The sequence below is a fragment of the Pogoniulus pusillus genome, chromosome 9, assembly GCF_015220805.1.
Source record: "Pogoniulus pusillus isolate bPogPus1 chromosome 9, bPogPus1.pri, whole genome shotgun sequence".
Lineage (NCBI taxonomy): Eukaryota > Metazoa > Chordata > Aves > Piciformes > Lybiidae > Pogoniulus > Pogoniulus pusillus.
In genome coordinates this window covers 22,499,577-22,514,132 of record NC_087272.1, presented here as the reverse complement: position 1 = coordinate 22,514,132, position 14,556 = coordinate 22,499,577, and the positions used below count along the sequence as shown (strand labels likewise).

The 14,556-nt window shown below is 36.3% G+C and overlaps 1 long non-coding RNA gene across 1 annotated transcript; it reads left to right on the top strand.

Moving 5' to 3' along the window:
• Window positions 1-1,294: 1,294 nt before the first annotated feature.
• On the top strand, window positions 1,295-2,659 carry LOC135178456 (uncharacterized). Its single transcript, XR_010303541.1, has 2 exons — window positions 1,295-1,337; window positions 2,385-2,659. It is a non-coding gene; the product is annotated as an uncharacterized LOC135178456 (long non-coding RNA).
• Window positions 2,660-14,556: the final 11,897 nt, after the last annotated feature.

Below are 14,556 nucleotides of genomic sequence, written 5' to 3'. Positions count from 1 at the left end.
TTATTGGTTGGGTTTCAGAGTAGGGGGAGGGTGTTTGTTTGGGGTTTTTTTTTTTGTTGTTGTTTTAGCCAAATTTGCCTCCAGTGTACCACAGATTTAAGTAGACAACCCAAAGCAAAGCTGAAGTTCAAGTCTTTTATTGAACCTTAAGTGTGCTAGTGTTCATGAAGATGCTAATTAAGAGCCTGACATATACTCAGTCTTAGTTAAGACCTAGTTATTTTTGTTGGCAACAGAACTGGTGCTAAAATCATAACATATCTTAGTTTCCTCATTCTATTCCAGTTTAGTTAATGGATTATCTAAAAGGATGTCCATGCGCAGTTCAATGAAAGTTAATGGGTCAAGCTATGACATCCCTGATTCTCCACTAGTGAGATCTTGAAATTGTGTTTCAAACTAACTTTAATGAATGCCTGAGGTACTGAGACACTAGTTTATTTGTTTAGGCAATAATTGTCCTTTGCCTCCAGAGAAGCCCTAAAATTGCTTCTATGTTTAGAATCAAGACTGGTCTGTTAAGGCTGCTTGTCACAAAGTTTCACCTCTTTTTAGAACTGTTTATTCCCAGTACCCTGTTTCCCAATTTAGTCCATTATGGAGTTTGATTGATGCATCTGCCTGACACAATATAGGAAGAACACTAGAATCCTTTATCAGATGCCTTAGGCAGTACAATTACTATTTTAGGGTTACGGTGACATTGTTTGTTAAAGGTTTATTGCCTGCCTTTCTGAACAAACATTATTATTTGTATCTATTGGGTTTTTTACTGGCTCCATGTGGGGCAGAAACAGTGAAAATACATGAATGTAAAATATACTTAAGAGACTCACACTTGTTCCTCAGCAGACACAACTGGTTCTTCCAGCTAGATCAGATGGAAGTTACTGGTGTTAGTGAGATTCATGCCCATGAATTAAGTAAAAATATAGTTTCTCATCTTGTTCCATTGGCTAGCACAAGGAATAATCAGCCTGTGATAAAAAAGGGGCAATCTTGCATTATAGCCAGTACTACAACAGATATTGTCTGTGCAGGAGACAAGCAAGAATAGCTACAGCTGCAGGAAAATAGACCAGGAAGGGGACTTAAGAAATTGTCTGATCTATCTCTTGCCGCAGGATATGATCAGCTCTAGCTGTATTATTCCTGGAAATATTTGTTTGGCTTGTACCTTAACACCCTCCAGAGTTGGGATACTCAAAACTTCCCCAGAAAATATTTTTTTTCTGGTGATTTCTCCAAATTCACTGCTTAGTGATTGTGAATAAATCTTCCTTGTTTCATTTCAGGTCCACTCTTTCATGATGCAGCCAGCATGGACGTAGAGAATGGTAATTACTTCCCTGTTTGCAGCTCTTCCTTCACAGACGGAGACAGTGTAACTCCTTTTTGACACATGGTAGCACTCTTTCTCCCTAACACCTACAACTGTTTGGAAGGAGCTATTGTACAGTTTGAGAAACGTAGTTTAGGAATGGCCATGGTGGAATGCAAAAAGGAACAGGAGGGGAGATAAGACTTTCTTTCTGACTGAACTTGATCCTTTAGTTCTCTTCATTCTGCTTATTCTACTCCTTTCAAGTTGGAATGACTTATTTCTGCAGATAACTTCATGCCTAAACATCTGACTACAAGAGTTGCAACACTTAACTCTCATTTAAACTCAAACTGCAGCTTTTGCAAATATTAAACTCAACAGACAAAATAATAAACAAATTGACAAGTGTATGCATATCAAACATGAAAACAGTTTTACCAGCATTTTGCTTTTTCCAGACACTTTAAATAGCTGCAAGTCTCCACTGATGTTCACAATGGTTTCTAGAAGTACCAACACCTTTATTATCCATTAAACAGTGTTTTAATCATATTTCACTGGCAGATTTATACTTTCACAGTGAAAAATTAACAGATTTTGTGTAGGCTTCAGAGCATTTACCAGCAGCCATTCCACTTTTTCTTCCCAATGCTTTGGCTACATTGGCAGCTAGGACACACATAAATTCACATTGCATTGCAAATTGTTTAAACCTATGCTCACTGAGTGTGGCCCGCTCTCAGGCATCATCACTTTACCATTACAGCAAAAGAAAAGACTGTGCCTTGCTGTACAATAGTCCTAGAAAGGTTTTCTTAAAACCCAAGAGCACTCAGGCAACACCTTTTTTTTTTTTTGCCATTGATCCACAATTTGTGCCAGCTCCTATGACACTGTTTGGTGCTGCCCCATTTGGTTATTGATGTTTGTGACAGACCATTACGATTTCCACACTGTGGCTAGCTTTTTAAAGTTGATATATTTTTGTTGCTACTACCAGGTTTTTTTCTCATGTTCTATGTGAATTTCTTCTAACATGCCTGTTCCTCACTGACTACAGAAACTGTTGCTCAGTGCCTGCTGTTTATCTTCATCCATGCCTCTTGAGAGCACACTTCCTCAGTCTCTCTTTATCACCATAGTAAGGTCGGCCCTTTGGTCTTAAGCAAAGTTCCCATATTCTGTGTTTTCATCCTTTTTCACAACCCTCAGAGGTGTTCCAGTTCTGCATGGGGATATATAGCTCCTGAAATTTGTGTCCTACAATTTCATAACTAGTTTTCTTTGCTGAAATATCTGGAAAGACTTTAATACATTGAACCATTTAGACTCGGATACTAAAATTTCTGTCATTATTTCTCAAGACTTTCAGTTTGTTGGAACTTGAACCAATATTTGCTCAGAGTCTGATTAAAGTCATATCAATAGTAGCTAAGGAGTTGTTCTCTGTGTTTACAAGATACTTTTGAAATCAAGTCCATTGGATCTAAACGACTGCAGTGTCTTTTCTGTTCTTACTTCGATCTTTTTCCTGTCATCTGACCATTTCACAGTAACTGGGAGTAACCTCCTAGCTACAAAAACTGAGATCAAAGGATGTATTGCCAAAAGCTGTTTGTAAGCCAAACATTGATGATTTGCTCTACAATTCCAGCTCTAGGAGGTTGAAACTTTTAATGCCCTCCAAGAAGTTGAAGTTTCTATTTAAAATGGAAACAACTGACACATAGCAAGTTCTCATAGCATCTTTATTCATCATTAAAACAAAAGGTATGTTTTTAATAAGAGAGTCTTGATTGCTCTACAGTGTTACTTGTAGGAATGTCACTGCTGTTGAGTAATCCAAGTTAATCAGCATTTACTTTTCTTTGTATATTCAATCCCTATAAGGAAAGCTACTAGAAAGAATGGTAGCAGGGAAGCTATGCAAAAGATGAGCAGTATGCCTGTTATCTGTACTAAATTTTATTCACATTAACTTATCTTTGTGGGTTTATTCCTGGAATACTATGCCAAATATTTAAAGCCAAGTTTTTACTAGGAAACTCCTTCAGATTAAACATGAGGATTCTCAGATGACTTTGTGTTGGGTTCTATCTAAAACCTATCTGCTTTCTAAGGAATGTGTAAATGTATGCATGAATTGATTCACACGCCAAAGTTAAGATGAAAAACTTAAAGTGAAGCTTAGGATGCTGATGTAGTGGCTTCTACATTACACTTTTTTTTTTTCTGGTTCAGATTCATTTGTTATAGTTACTGATCATATGCAAGGATATTCAATGTCTACATTTTTGTAATTATAAAATCTCATTAAAGTTTAAGCAGATACAAAAGTGTGTCAATTACAATCTAAATAAGTATTCTCAAGAAATCAAATTAGAGGTGTTTTCTGCTGGCAAGATAAGTGTAAAACCACCCCATTTAAGACAGGTTCTGGAGAGATGAAATGGGGCTTTTTAGATCAGGACTTTGATGTTTCTTTGCATTTCCAGTAAAAACTGATGGATTTCTACCTGCAATTGCATGAGCTTCTGAGACTTCACATTAGGTAACTGCAGGGTTTAGATTCCTGATGCATCATTTAGACTATTTACAGATTCAGGTTGTGATCCCTGATCTCATCTTCAACTCCATCCCTTCACAATCACTGGTCTTCAAAGGACTGTATTTTGAAACAAGGATTATTTGACTTTGGGTTCTGCTTCTGTTCAAGGGGATGGGCCATCCTACAACCTTGTCCACGTTGTAGTGAAACTCACATTCTGGCCTTTCTGAAGAGATAATAATCTCATCCTGCTAAGAACAACCCTTTTTTTTTTTTTCCCTAGAAGTAAAAAACATGTTAATACTGTTTCACTTGCTTCAGTCTTCACTTTCATTTCAACAGCCATTTATCAGTGTCCTCGAAGAACTACAATTGAGTTTACTTGGGTATTAAGGCTCCTTCCATGTAGATTAGGATAATAAATTTTAGATGATCTCTGCAGAAGCAGAGATATTACTGCCCAAATGTGACAAGGAGGAGAACTCTTGTAAAAAGGAGGAACTCTTGTTCTAAAAGGTCCTTTGTTTTCAGTGCTGGCATAGTTATTAAAAAGGTTAAATTTATGTCCTTAAGATTTCCTCAGATATATTAGAACTTTGTAAATGAGCTTCAACGTGTTTTCAGGCAGTCATGAACTTGTTTGTTAAGGTTGTAGTATACTATTCAGCAAAGAAAGCATCTTTTCATGCTTTGCTATTAATATGCTTCTGCTCTCTGAGTTTGCAGAAAAATTGAAAGGGATTTGGGTTTGATTTTTTTATTACTTTAAGATTAATTTACATGTGTATAGGATGGTAGCTATTGTATTAATTCTATAGTTGCTGAAGTTATTTTCTATTACAGTAGGAGATTAGGTTAGAGTTAATGCATGCATAGCCACTGCAAGATTTGGTTTTATACTTTTAAACTATTATTAAGATTATTAAACCATTATTAATAGTTTTTGTCTACTGGTTCCTTTTTCCCTTCCAAGGAGAAAAGGAAAAGAGGTGCTCCTGTGGGCTTTACCTTAAAACTATACACATATTTCTTGAGCAAAATGTCCTTTTTAAGGCCCATGAAGACATTTCCTTATATGTGTTCTTTCCCTGACTTCTTTCTAGTCTAATACAAAGCAATGGATTGTAAGATTTACCTTGTAATCTGCTCTATTTTGGTTTAGAATTACAGGCTAAGGCCATTCTGGGGCCAGAGTATACTGTAAAGAACACCTCCAGTGGATAAGTTCTAGCTTCGCACAGGAGTTCCTGTAATTGTGGCGGAGTGAAAAATTCTTCAGTGCTTTAATGGCCTTTAAACTTACATTTCCATGTGCTTTTTCTGGTAGTGTGGCTTTTTGTTACTTTGTTTACTTAGGTGTGTTTGTTTCTGTAGCTAATTTAGCACATTTTTTTAAAAGAGGGCATAGCAAAATTTAAAAGCCTTGTAGTGAGAGTTTCTCACATTACCACCATGTGCACTACTAACACACAGATGTACACCAGAGGAACAGGTAAATTATAGTGTGAATGATACCAGTAATGAATGTTACCTCAGAGCAGTTAAACATCTGTTATATACACTACGTAGCTAATTTCTTTCTTACATCACTATCAGAAAAGGTTTAAACAGAAACCCCCAGGGAGTTCCCTAAAACTCATATGTATCCCTGTCTCTCTTAGTTGGATAAAAGGCAGCCTCATCTCACTAAACAATCTTATAATAGATCTGTTGAGTTCAGCAATAAGATCTTTAGATGTCTGATGTCAGAACCTGCTTAAAATTATTCTGTGGTCTGTACTCCAAAGGAGACTAGTTCTGCCATATTTTGAAGATTGAGCAGTTCACAATGTGGTTGATGTGAACAATGCCACTTTCATTAGGAAAGAAGGAAAAGAAGCCATGCATGAGAAAAAATCAGGAACAGAAGAGAGAAGGCTAGCAAGCTGAAGCCTAAAACACCTACATGAGGCTAGAATGCTTTTTCATAATGACTCTGAGCCAAAGGGCCTGTCTGTGTCTTACTGAGATATGTTCCATAACATAAGTTTCTGTGTAGTTTAACAATTGCTTACAGCTGGCATATGCTAGAATCTGCTTATTTACAATGCCCTGCGCTTGTTACATCCCCAAACCAGAAGCAAGTTTATCTTCTTACAGAATTTTAAGTAGTCACAAACTTATCTACTCAATTAATTTTTTTTTAAACTTAGGGCATTCCATCAGATCTTTGGAGTAAATTGTCACTAGTCATTCTTACAGAGGACAATTTCTTCCATCAAGCCCAACTCGGGCACATCACTTTGTAATAAAACCCAGTCTACCTTGTGATTTATTCTTTCTCCAAAATTACCTCAGCTGTGCTTATATATGCTTTGTTTTTCCATTCTAGCCTCTCTATTTTCAGCAACACCTCAATGTCTTGTTCTTATCAGGTGTAACTAGCCCTGTACATTAACTTTTAAACCCTGTTCCCAATGTACTATCCTAAATCATTCCATTTTTATGTTTCAGAAAACTTTCTCTTCTTCTCTCAGCCTTTTCTAATTAATCAATTAACACTTCATGAGTTGCTGGTACTTGAAGCTGCTAAATGTACGTAAAAAATTGCTCACAGCCTCGCCATGGCTGCATTTCAACACTGCAACTGTTGATTATTTTACCAAGATTCACCTGTTTGACATTTATGAGTCAGAATTGAATGATGTGCAATGTAATGAAGAGCACAATCATTTATTTAAGTCTGTCTGATACTCATACAGTGTTATCAGTGGTTAAGGAGTTCAGGTCATCAAAGTCACGTCTTCCAATTCATCTACCCTACTTGATATTTGGTTTAACAACATGCTGAAAAGTGACCATGACTTCCTGGCTTCTTGTTTCATACTAAACACTAACTTGAACCTTTGTTTTTTTAACACAGTACACATAAATGTTATAGATGTTATAGTTCTCTGTTATTTCTGTATGATTTTCCTATTATCTGTCATAAGCTCTCACAAAATCTTTCAGTTCCACTCTCTTTCTCCCCTCCCCTCAGGTTTTGCTGAAGTATGACATTCTAGCTTGTGTACAGAAATTAACATGCATTTTCTTCAACTAGTTCATTTCAATATGATCTTTCAGACCTGTAAATTTCTGAACGACACAGTGGAAAAAAAAAAAAAACCCAAAACATTTAGTGAGATAAAATACATGCAGAAAACTGTAAGCAAAAAATGCTGCAATTTTATTTTGGAGTTCCTTGTTTATGGTTACTAACTTCTGCCATCAGCTGTACTTACAGAAATGGAAGTGCACTAGAGTAGAATTTGTCTAAGTGACTAAAGACAAAAATACCAACAGCAGCTGGACACACAATAGCACAAGTTATGTGCCCACACTTCTTTTATCACCACCACTGGGGTGAGTTTTCTCTCTGGTTTTGCAGTTAGACAATATGGACTCATATGATAACCAATAACAGATGTTAAGAAACTCATATAGCAGAAAGAGTGTGATTATACACTTGCAGATCATTCCACAATGGTTTTATACCATAGAAAAAATGTTGGCAAGAGGGAAGTCTGTGAAAACTATGGGACTGCATGAAGCACCTGTCCTGTTCCTTGTCTCAGTGGACAAATCTTGATTCTGAGCAGAGAGGTGAATTTAGGAAATGCTATCTAGAGAGTAGTTCTGGTTCCCTTTGAAGAGATTCGTTTTGGGTAACTCAGCAAGTAGCACACTATTGGATTGAGTCTGTAGAGTATAGTGTGTGAACAAAATGTGTATGAACCATTTGGTGGTTTATACTCTCAAGGCACAGATTTAGAGAAATGTTTACAGTTTTAGTGTTGATTTTTATCAGCTTCTGTGTGTTTAGCACTATCATCATCTTGACAATCCATTTGCTTTTGCTTTAGAACAGCTACATATTCTCATGTGTAAGTAAATAGGTATCAGCTTATGTGCTAGTTAGAAGCAAGCTGGAATGTTTTGGTAAAAGAACTTGCTAACAGGCAGTGGAATGAAAACATGGTGTCTCCTTCCCTCACAGTTACACTGAGAACTCTGGGAAGAAGAAAAGACTTTTTTTCTCCATTTTGTCTTTCACTTCTGCCTTTGCCTTCAGACCTAGTCACATCTCATTAACCTTGCTCCCTAACCTCTTGGCTGCGCCTCTCTTCTTCCTGAGAACTGGGGTAAGGTTGAGAGGGCCGGGGGAGGTGTTGGGGTGGTTTGAGAGCCTCTCCTGGGGATTCAGGTTTCTGGGAGGGGAGTTGTGCTTTTGTATTGTTTATCCTTTGTAAATTTCTGTATGCAATTGTATATAACTGTATATATTGTAAATAGCTGCTTGTAAATTCTGCTAGCTGTAAATAAATTGCTTCATCTATATTCCCAGAGTCCGTCTGAGTTAGCTGGGTACCTAAAAGTGGGGGGGGCGGGTAAGAGCCCAAACCATCACAGCTTATACAATATGTGCTACATTATATACTCACAATGTTGGCCTTGTACCTCTGACTGCTGTATTAGCCCTGCATGCTAAAATAGCCCATCCTTGCTAAAATATAATAGGGTTGGTGGAGTTGAAAGGCTTCAGGAAAATGGAATTGAAGGAATGTCCTTGAAAAATGGAATTTTATCTCCTCACCTGTTTCTCTCTCTCAAAATTTTACTGGCTTAATGCTCAGATAGAAAACATTTAGGACTAGATTAGTTAGCTTTTAAATTCTGGTATCTCTCAGTACTGATGGATTGGAAATCAAGGCTTTACAGCAAATGAGGAAAATAAACTCGTTCTCAGAACTCCCAAGGAGCACTAGCACCCCTAGAGTTTTAAATTGTAACATTCTTATGGATATACAGGTTACCTAAGGTCACTTTTGCAATGTATTAAATGTAATGGATGTTCCCCCTGCATGCCTTGTCAAATTCAATGCACACTGCTAAAGAAGTCTCACTGTAAAAATGAGGCAGTATGGAAAAGAGTGCCAAAAAATAGGAAATTCATCTCCTGCATTTTCTAAAGCTTTGATATTACTGCATAACACACTCATGTCTTCCATGCACTTGTATTATAGAGATTTAGCAGACCAAGGAGCTCCATCCCCTCACAAATTAGTATCCATGTACATAACTTGCTTGTACTTGTATCCAAGAGAGAGCTTTTATGATATTTGTTTTTTACTTTAAAGTCAAGGAAAGAAAAGAGAAGCTCACAGTCTATGTACCCATGCAGTTACAGATCTTGGCAGAAATTACCACTATCCTGCCCCATGTATAGAGCTTTCACTGAGAGCTCCCTTCATCCAGTAAATTAAGATGAATGCTTATTAGGAAAAAAAAAGGCTCGCTGTGATCAGCTTCCCAAAAATAATCAGAGTGAGGCACGCAACCTGAACATTAGGGCTCTAAATGGCTGCTTTGGAGCGAACTGAGGAAGGCTAAGGATCCTTGGCTGCTTGCACTGAGTCATAACTTTTTAAACAAGGCCCTAAGTCAGAGATATCAGTCCTGTGGTGCTGTTTTCCTGGCTCATGATAAGCCTGTCTCTTTCTATCCCAGGCTTGGGCCTGTGATTTAACATAGCAATGACAGCAATTGCTAGCCCCCAAAACATCCTTAGCAGCTCTCATCTAAGACAAATCACTTATTCTTTGTGAAAGATGAGTGAGTCATACAAGTAACAGACAGCACATTAAGGGTACATTGTTAAAGTGTGCTTTAATTAGTTATGTGGCATATAATGATGTGAGGTCAAATAATAATTTAATTTTTGTACACTATCCTTTTTTTGTACATTACCAGCAGACCACCCTCTGTGATGAAGGATCTCACAATAACATACAGGATACTTACTGGTGAACATGAGGAAATTCATTATTCTTTTTTCACAACAGCTCTTTACGTGGTTTGGGGTTTTTTTTTTTTAAGTCCTTTTTTTTTCTTTTGTGTGTGTGTTGTATAAGTGACTTTGAAAGCTGTGGCCCAAACCTTTGTAAAATATCATTGGAAAAAGAAAACAGATGCAAACCCTATGCCATAAAAGTAAATGAGATGTTGGTTTGTTTTTTTTTTTTTAGACCAAGTATAACATACCACTCAGCTATTAATTTTTACTTCTACATCATAAAAGTCTGAGGCTATCCTTTATATATCTCTAAGCCTACTGAAGCACTGGTTCCTGGAAGAAAAACCTTTGATTTATTTTTGTTATACCAATTGATTTAATGATACTCTGATTTATTTTTTAACAACAACAAAAAAAACCCCAAACAAACAAAAATGACAACTGTATAAAGAAACAAACCAAAATAAAACCAACAACTGCAACACTCTTAAGTGGCTCCATAAGTAAAATGGAATCACTTTAAATAGTATAGTAGCACATAAGAAAAAAATTTTTTTAATATGACTATCATAAAATAAACCTGAAGCAAAAAAAGAAGCCCTCAATAAAGTGAAATTTAGCTCTCTGAATTTTGAGCTGAAATTCTCTTCATAGCAGGAGATTATTACCTTATGATTGAATTAGAGTTAATGATCAGTCCATTGAAATTAGGGGGTTATAGCTTTGATGTCAACAGAATTCAGTATTTTATACATCAACTATTCTGCTATTCACATTCATTATCTCTACAGTGTTTTAAAACAGGCTGAAGAACAACGACACAAGAAACTGGATACAGAAGCATAAATGTGTAGATTTTGACTTCCACATTACATAAATTTGAATCTACCTGTATATGTGTATACACTAAGCTCCTAGGCTCTAGAATTTGGTATAGCATTGTACCAGCACTTAGGAGAAGTCACACAGGTGAAATCCCTATGACCCTCACAGAGAATAGGTAGCTTAAGCAGAATCCTGTGTAAAGATGCAGAGATACAATTACTGGCACTGAGACCTGGGGGAAAAGGGATAAATAAATACTCACATTTGGCCATTTTTATTAGTGACCTTCAGTGTTAGTGGTGGGACTATGTGGAGACTAACAGTGTCCTCAGAAGGATTCTAGAAGATGGAAATAAAGAAATTATCATACATGTCTGGCATTATGAGCTCTCTTCCCCCAAGGAACATGACAGGCTTAGCCTCTTACCAATGCAATTTTTATGGGACATATCTCTTTTCCTTCTCATTTAATCCTTTGTGAGTTGTCTCTTTGATTGATGTTTTCATTTAAATCTCTCTCCAGCATTCGGACTCAACACAGTAATGATTAAAAGATTAATACTTACTCTGTCAACATGGAAAACCAACTCCTGCCATAGTAATCCTCACATATATTTGTGTCATGTATAAAGTTTGCCATTGTTTTCTACACCCTTATCATCCTGCTAGACTAACAGTTTAGAGTTGAACTTCTTTATAAATCATCTTGGATTCTGTCACTCTGTGTATCTTAATATGTGAAAGCAATAAAGAAGCTTCTTACCTCCTACACACTGTTCTGTAATTGTTGCCACTGTGCCAACAGTTCCATTTTAGAGTATTAGTCTTAACACATAATCTAAGCTTCAATTATTTGATTGATTACTCCTTATTTTTCTCCCTAAATGTGATTCCATAAGGATCTGGTGACAGGAATTTTCTCTTCATAGGAACTATGGACTTAGGACCAAGACTTTCAAGTGCTGAACTGTTTCTTTCAGCCTTTGGGACAATTCTCACAGCAGCCACTGAGGGAATTCACTCTTTTTCAAAGCCCAAGTACCAGCTTAACAAAACTGGTGATTTTTTAATTAAAAAAAATTATCTCAAAGTTTCTGCAAATCTTATTCAACTTATATATATATATATATCCATCCTAACTAACCATGCTTCATTCTTTCCAGTTTTATTCTTTTATCTCTTTTTTATTCTTTTACCTTCTTTCTCTCTTTGTCTGAAACCTTATCTTGTTCAAGGCTGTTTTGCATCATGTGTAAGAATGCTTGAGTTAGGATAATAAAGATTCAACATTTCAGTATCATCATTAATGTTGGTTTTATCATCACTGACTAGATATGTACTAATTCATACTAATCAAATAGTCAGTTCCAAGTGCTTATCTCCTCTGCTATTTGACTTACAGGTTTCATAATTTTCTCCTTCCACAAATTCAGGCATATCAGTAGTGTATTCAAAAAAGAGATGAAAGTCAGCTGAATAGATTCACTGAAGTATTGCTTGTCATAGTATATTTCACAGTTTTAGTTAAAGAAAAGCCATCTTGAAAGTCTCACTCAAAAAGGAGGGATTGATTTAAACATTAAGATGCTGTTATGCAGATTCAGTCCATCCTCCACCCAGGTGTTCCCTTGCTGGAATTAGAAAAAATGATCCAGACTCCCTGTCCAAAAAAAAAAGGCAAGTCAGGCATGCAATACAGTCTTGCAGTCACATGAATGGAAAATAAATATCATCTATGTCTTCTGAACATTTTGCATAACATATGGTTACAAGACTAAAGATTCATGCTGATATTCACACCAGTAACTAACAAGGGCTAAGGGCCTTTCTTTTTACTTGCAGATGGGCATAGAATTTTTCCAGATAGTCATCCAAAGCCTGATTTATTGGCTCGTGTAAACTTGGGAGAAGCCTAACTCTGCCCACTGAGTATAAGGGAAACTGTCTTCTTGAATTAGACATCTAAAGACAGAATACCCCTGAATATGCCGTAGAGATTAAGATCCCTGGTACATAGTAAGAATATTGACACATATCCTGTGAAGTTTGAATCTATGGATGAATAAGGACTCTAATTGTAGAACTCAGTATCTGTACATGTATTATTAATAAATTATTTGTTAATATGATATAAACACAGAATTGGTTCTCAGCAGGACTGTTCTCAATACATTTCCAAACATGTGGTGAGGCCAGTGGCACAACTTCAAGTCAATACATCACTCAGGAGTACTGAAAGAGACCTCTTATTCTATTATTACTCTCAAATTACACTACTCCAAAAGTTAGCTAATTAGCAGCCAAGTATGACAGTTTCATCCTGTGATGGTTTCCTGTCTGTGAAAGGATATCAGTTTAAGTACTGGTTGCTATGATTTAGTATTGTATATCTAGCGGGCTTCAAGGCACTTGCAGATTGTGTTCTTGAGGGCTCTTAAGTGTTTTGCTGAATATGTTCCAAAGAGCCTTACTTTTCAAAAAAAAAAAGTGGATGCTGACTTGGCTTTTACACATGTGGCAGTTTTTGTAGCTTCATGGTAATTATTTATATTGGTAAAAGGAAGGGGTGTGGGGGGGGAATTTGACTAAGCTCACTGTAAAATAAAAACTGACATAAGCACAAAGCACAAAATCCAAGATAGACTGTTTTTTAAGTTGGAAATTCTTTGCATGTAGTAGTGAAGAGGAAAGGGGGAAATAGAATAAAAAAAAAAAAAAAAGTAGAATGATAAAAAAGACTTTGAGGAATATTATAAACAAATTAAAAGTAGAACAAATAATTTGGAAGAAAGTAGCATCTGGATGAGAGAAATGTAAATTAAACAGCAAGAAATACAGCCTAGTACAGATTGTCTTTGTCTATTCTGCCTGGTTGGAAGGATGTCTGCACTGACATTGGATAGGAGTAACAGCTTTTGTACTTCATCAACAATGAAAAAAAATTCTATTTTTATACCACTCACTGCCAGACAGAGCTGCTTACTAAAAATAAATCAACTGGGTTTACTGTGAATAAAATCTTATCGGCTATACCAAATAACACATTGAGCTGCTATTGAGTTTAATAACAATTATCAAGTTTCTCTTGATAGTAAATTTGGAAAATGGAATCAACTGTTAGATAAAAGAGCTGCTGAACATATATTATTCCTCTTTCATGCCTCTCCAGCACAGATGACCCTCTCTGTATTTCATTAATTGAATTATGCATTCTACATGTGCAGAAAATGTCATTGCAATCAATTGGCTTTTATAACATTGACTTAGGCCTGATAGTTGTTTGCTGGGTGCTTTTTCAATACTCAGATTATAAAACAGGTATTTTATGACATTTTTAAAGCAAATAAATTACTATATTAAGAAATGGACTTGAAGATGTTGTTTATTTCAAACACATGGATTGTGATACCTTAAGTTCTATGGGCATTCCTGGAGAAATGTTCTTTCTTGACTCCTTTTGGTTTGTAAGCTGATGTAGAGCCGAAGGTGAAGCCTTAACAGTGCTACCAACTTCCTTCCAAACTGGAGTCAAAACCACTAAATTTCAACATTTCTGTACAATCCCATAACTTTCTCTAGATTTGGTTTTATCTGTCTAGTAATCTTGGTTCATTCGTTCCATGATAATAAACATTTTATCTAATCTAACATAGGAAAGGGACTGTATGAGTCAGTCCAATTAGAAGTGGCCCAAAACACCAGATTTTTAATATCTTGGCAGTCTTTTCTGTGCTGTGTTTTGCCGCTTGTTTTGCCACTAAGAGCTCATCCTGAATTTAACATCAGTTGCCATAAAGCAGAATCTAAAAAGGCAGACATGAACACGGTTCTAAAAAAAGTGGAGCTTTTCCTGTTGTTTGTAGGTTAATATTAAAAACAACTGAGCTTTCAAGAGTTCAGTTCTGGGGGGAAAACTTACTTATTTTTGCTTTTATTTTTTAATAGGTTAGCACTGATCTTTAGACCACACCTTGAGTACTGTGTCCAGTTCTGGGCCCCTCAATTCAAGAAGGATGTTGAGGTGCTGGAACATGTCCAGAGAAG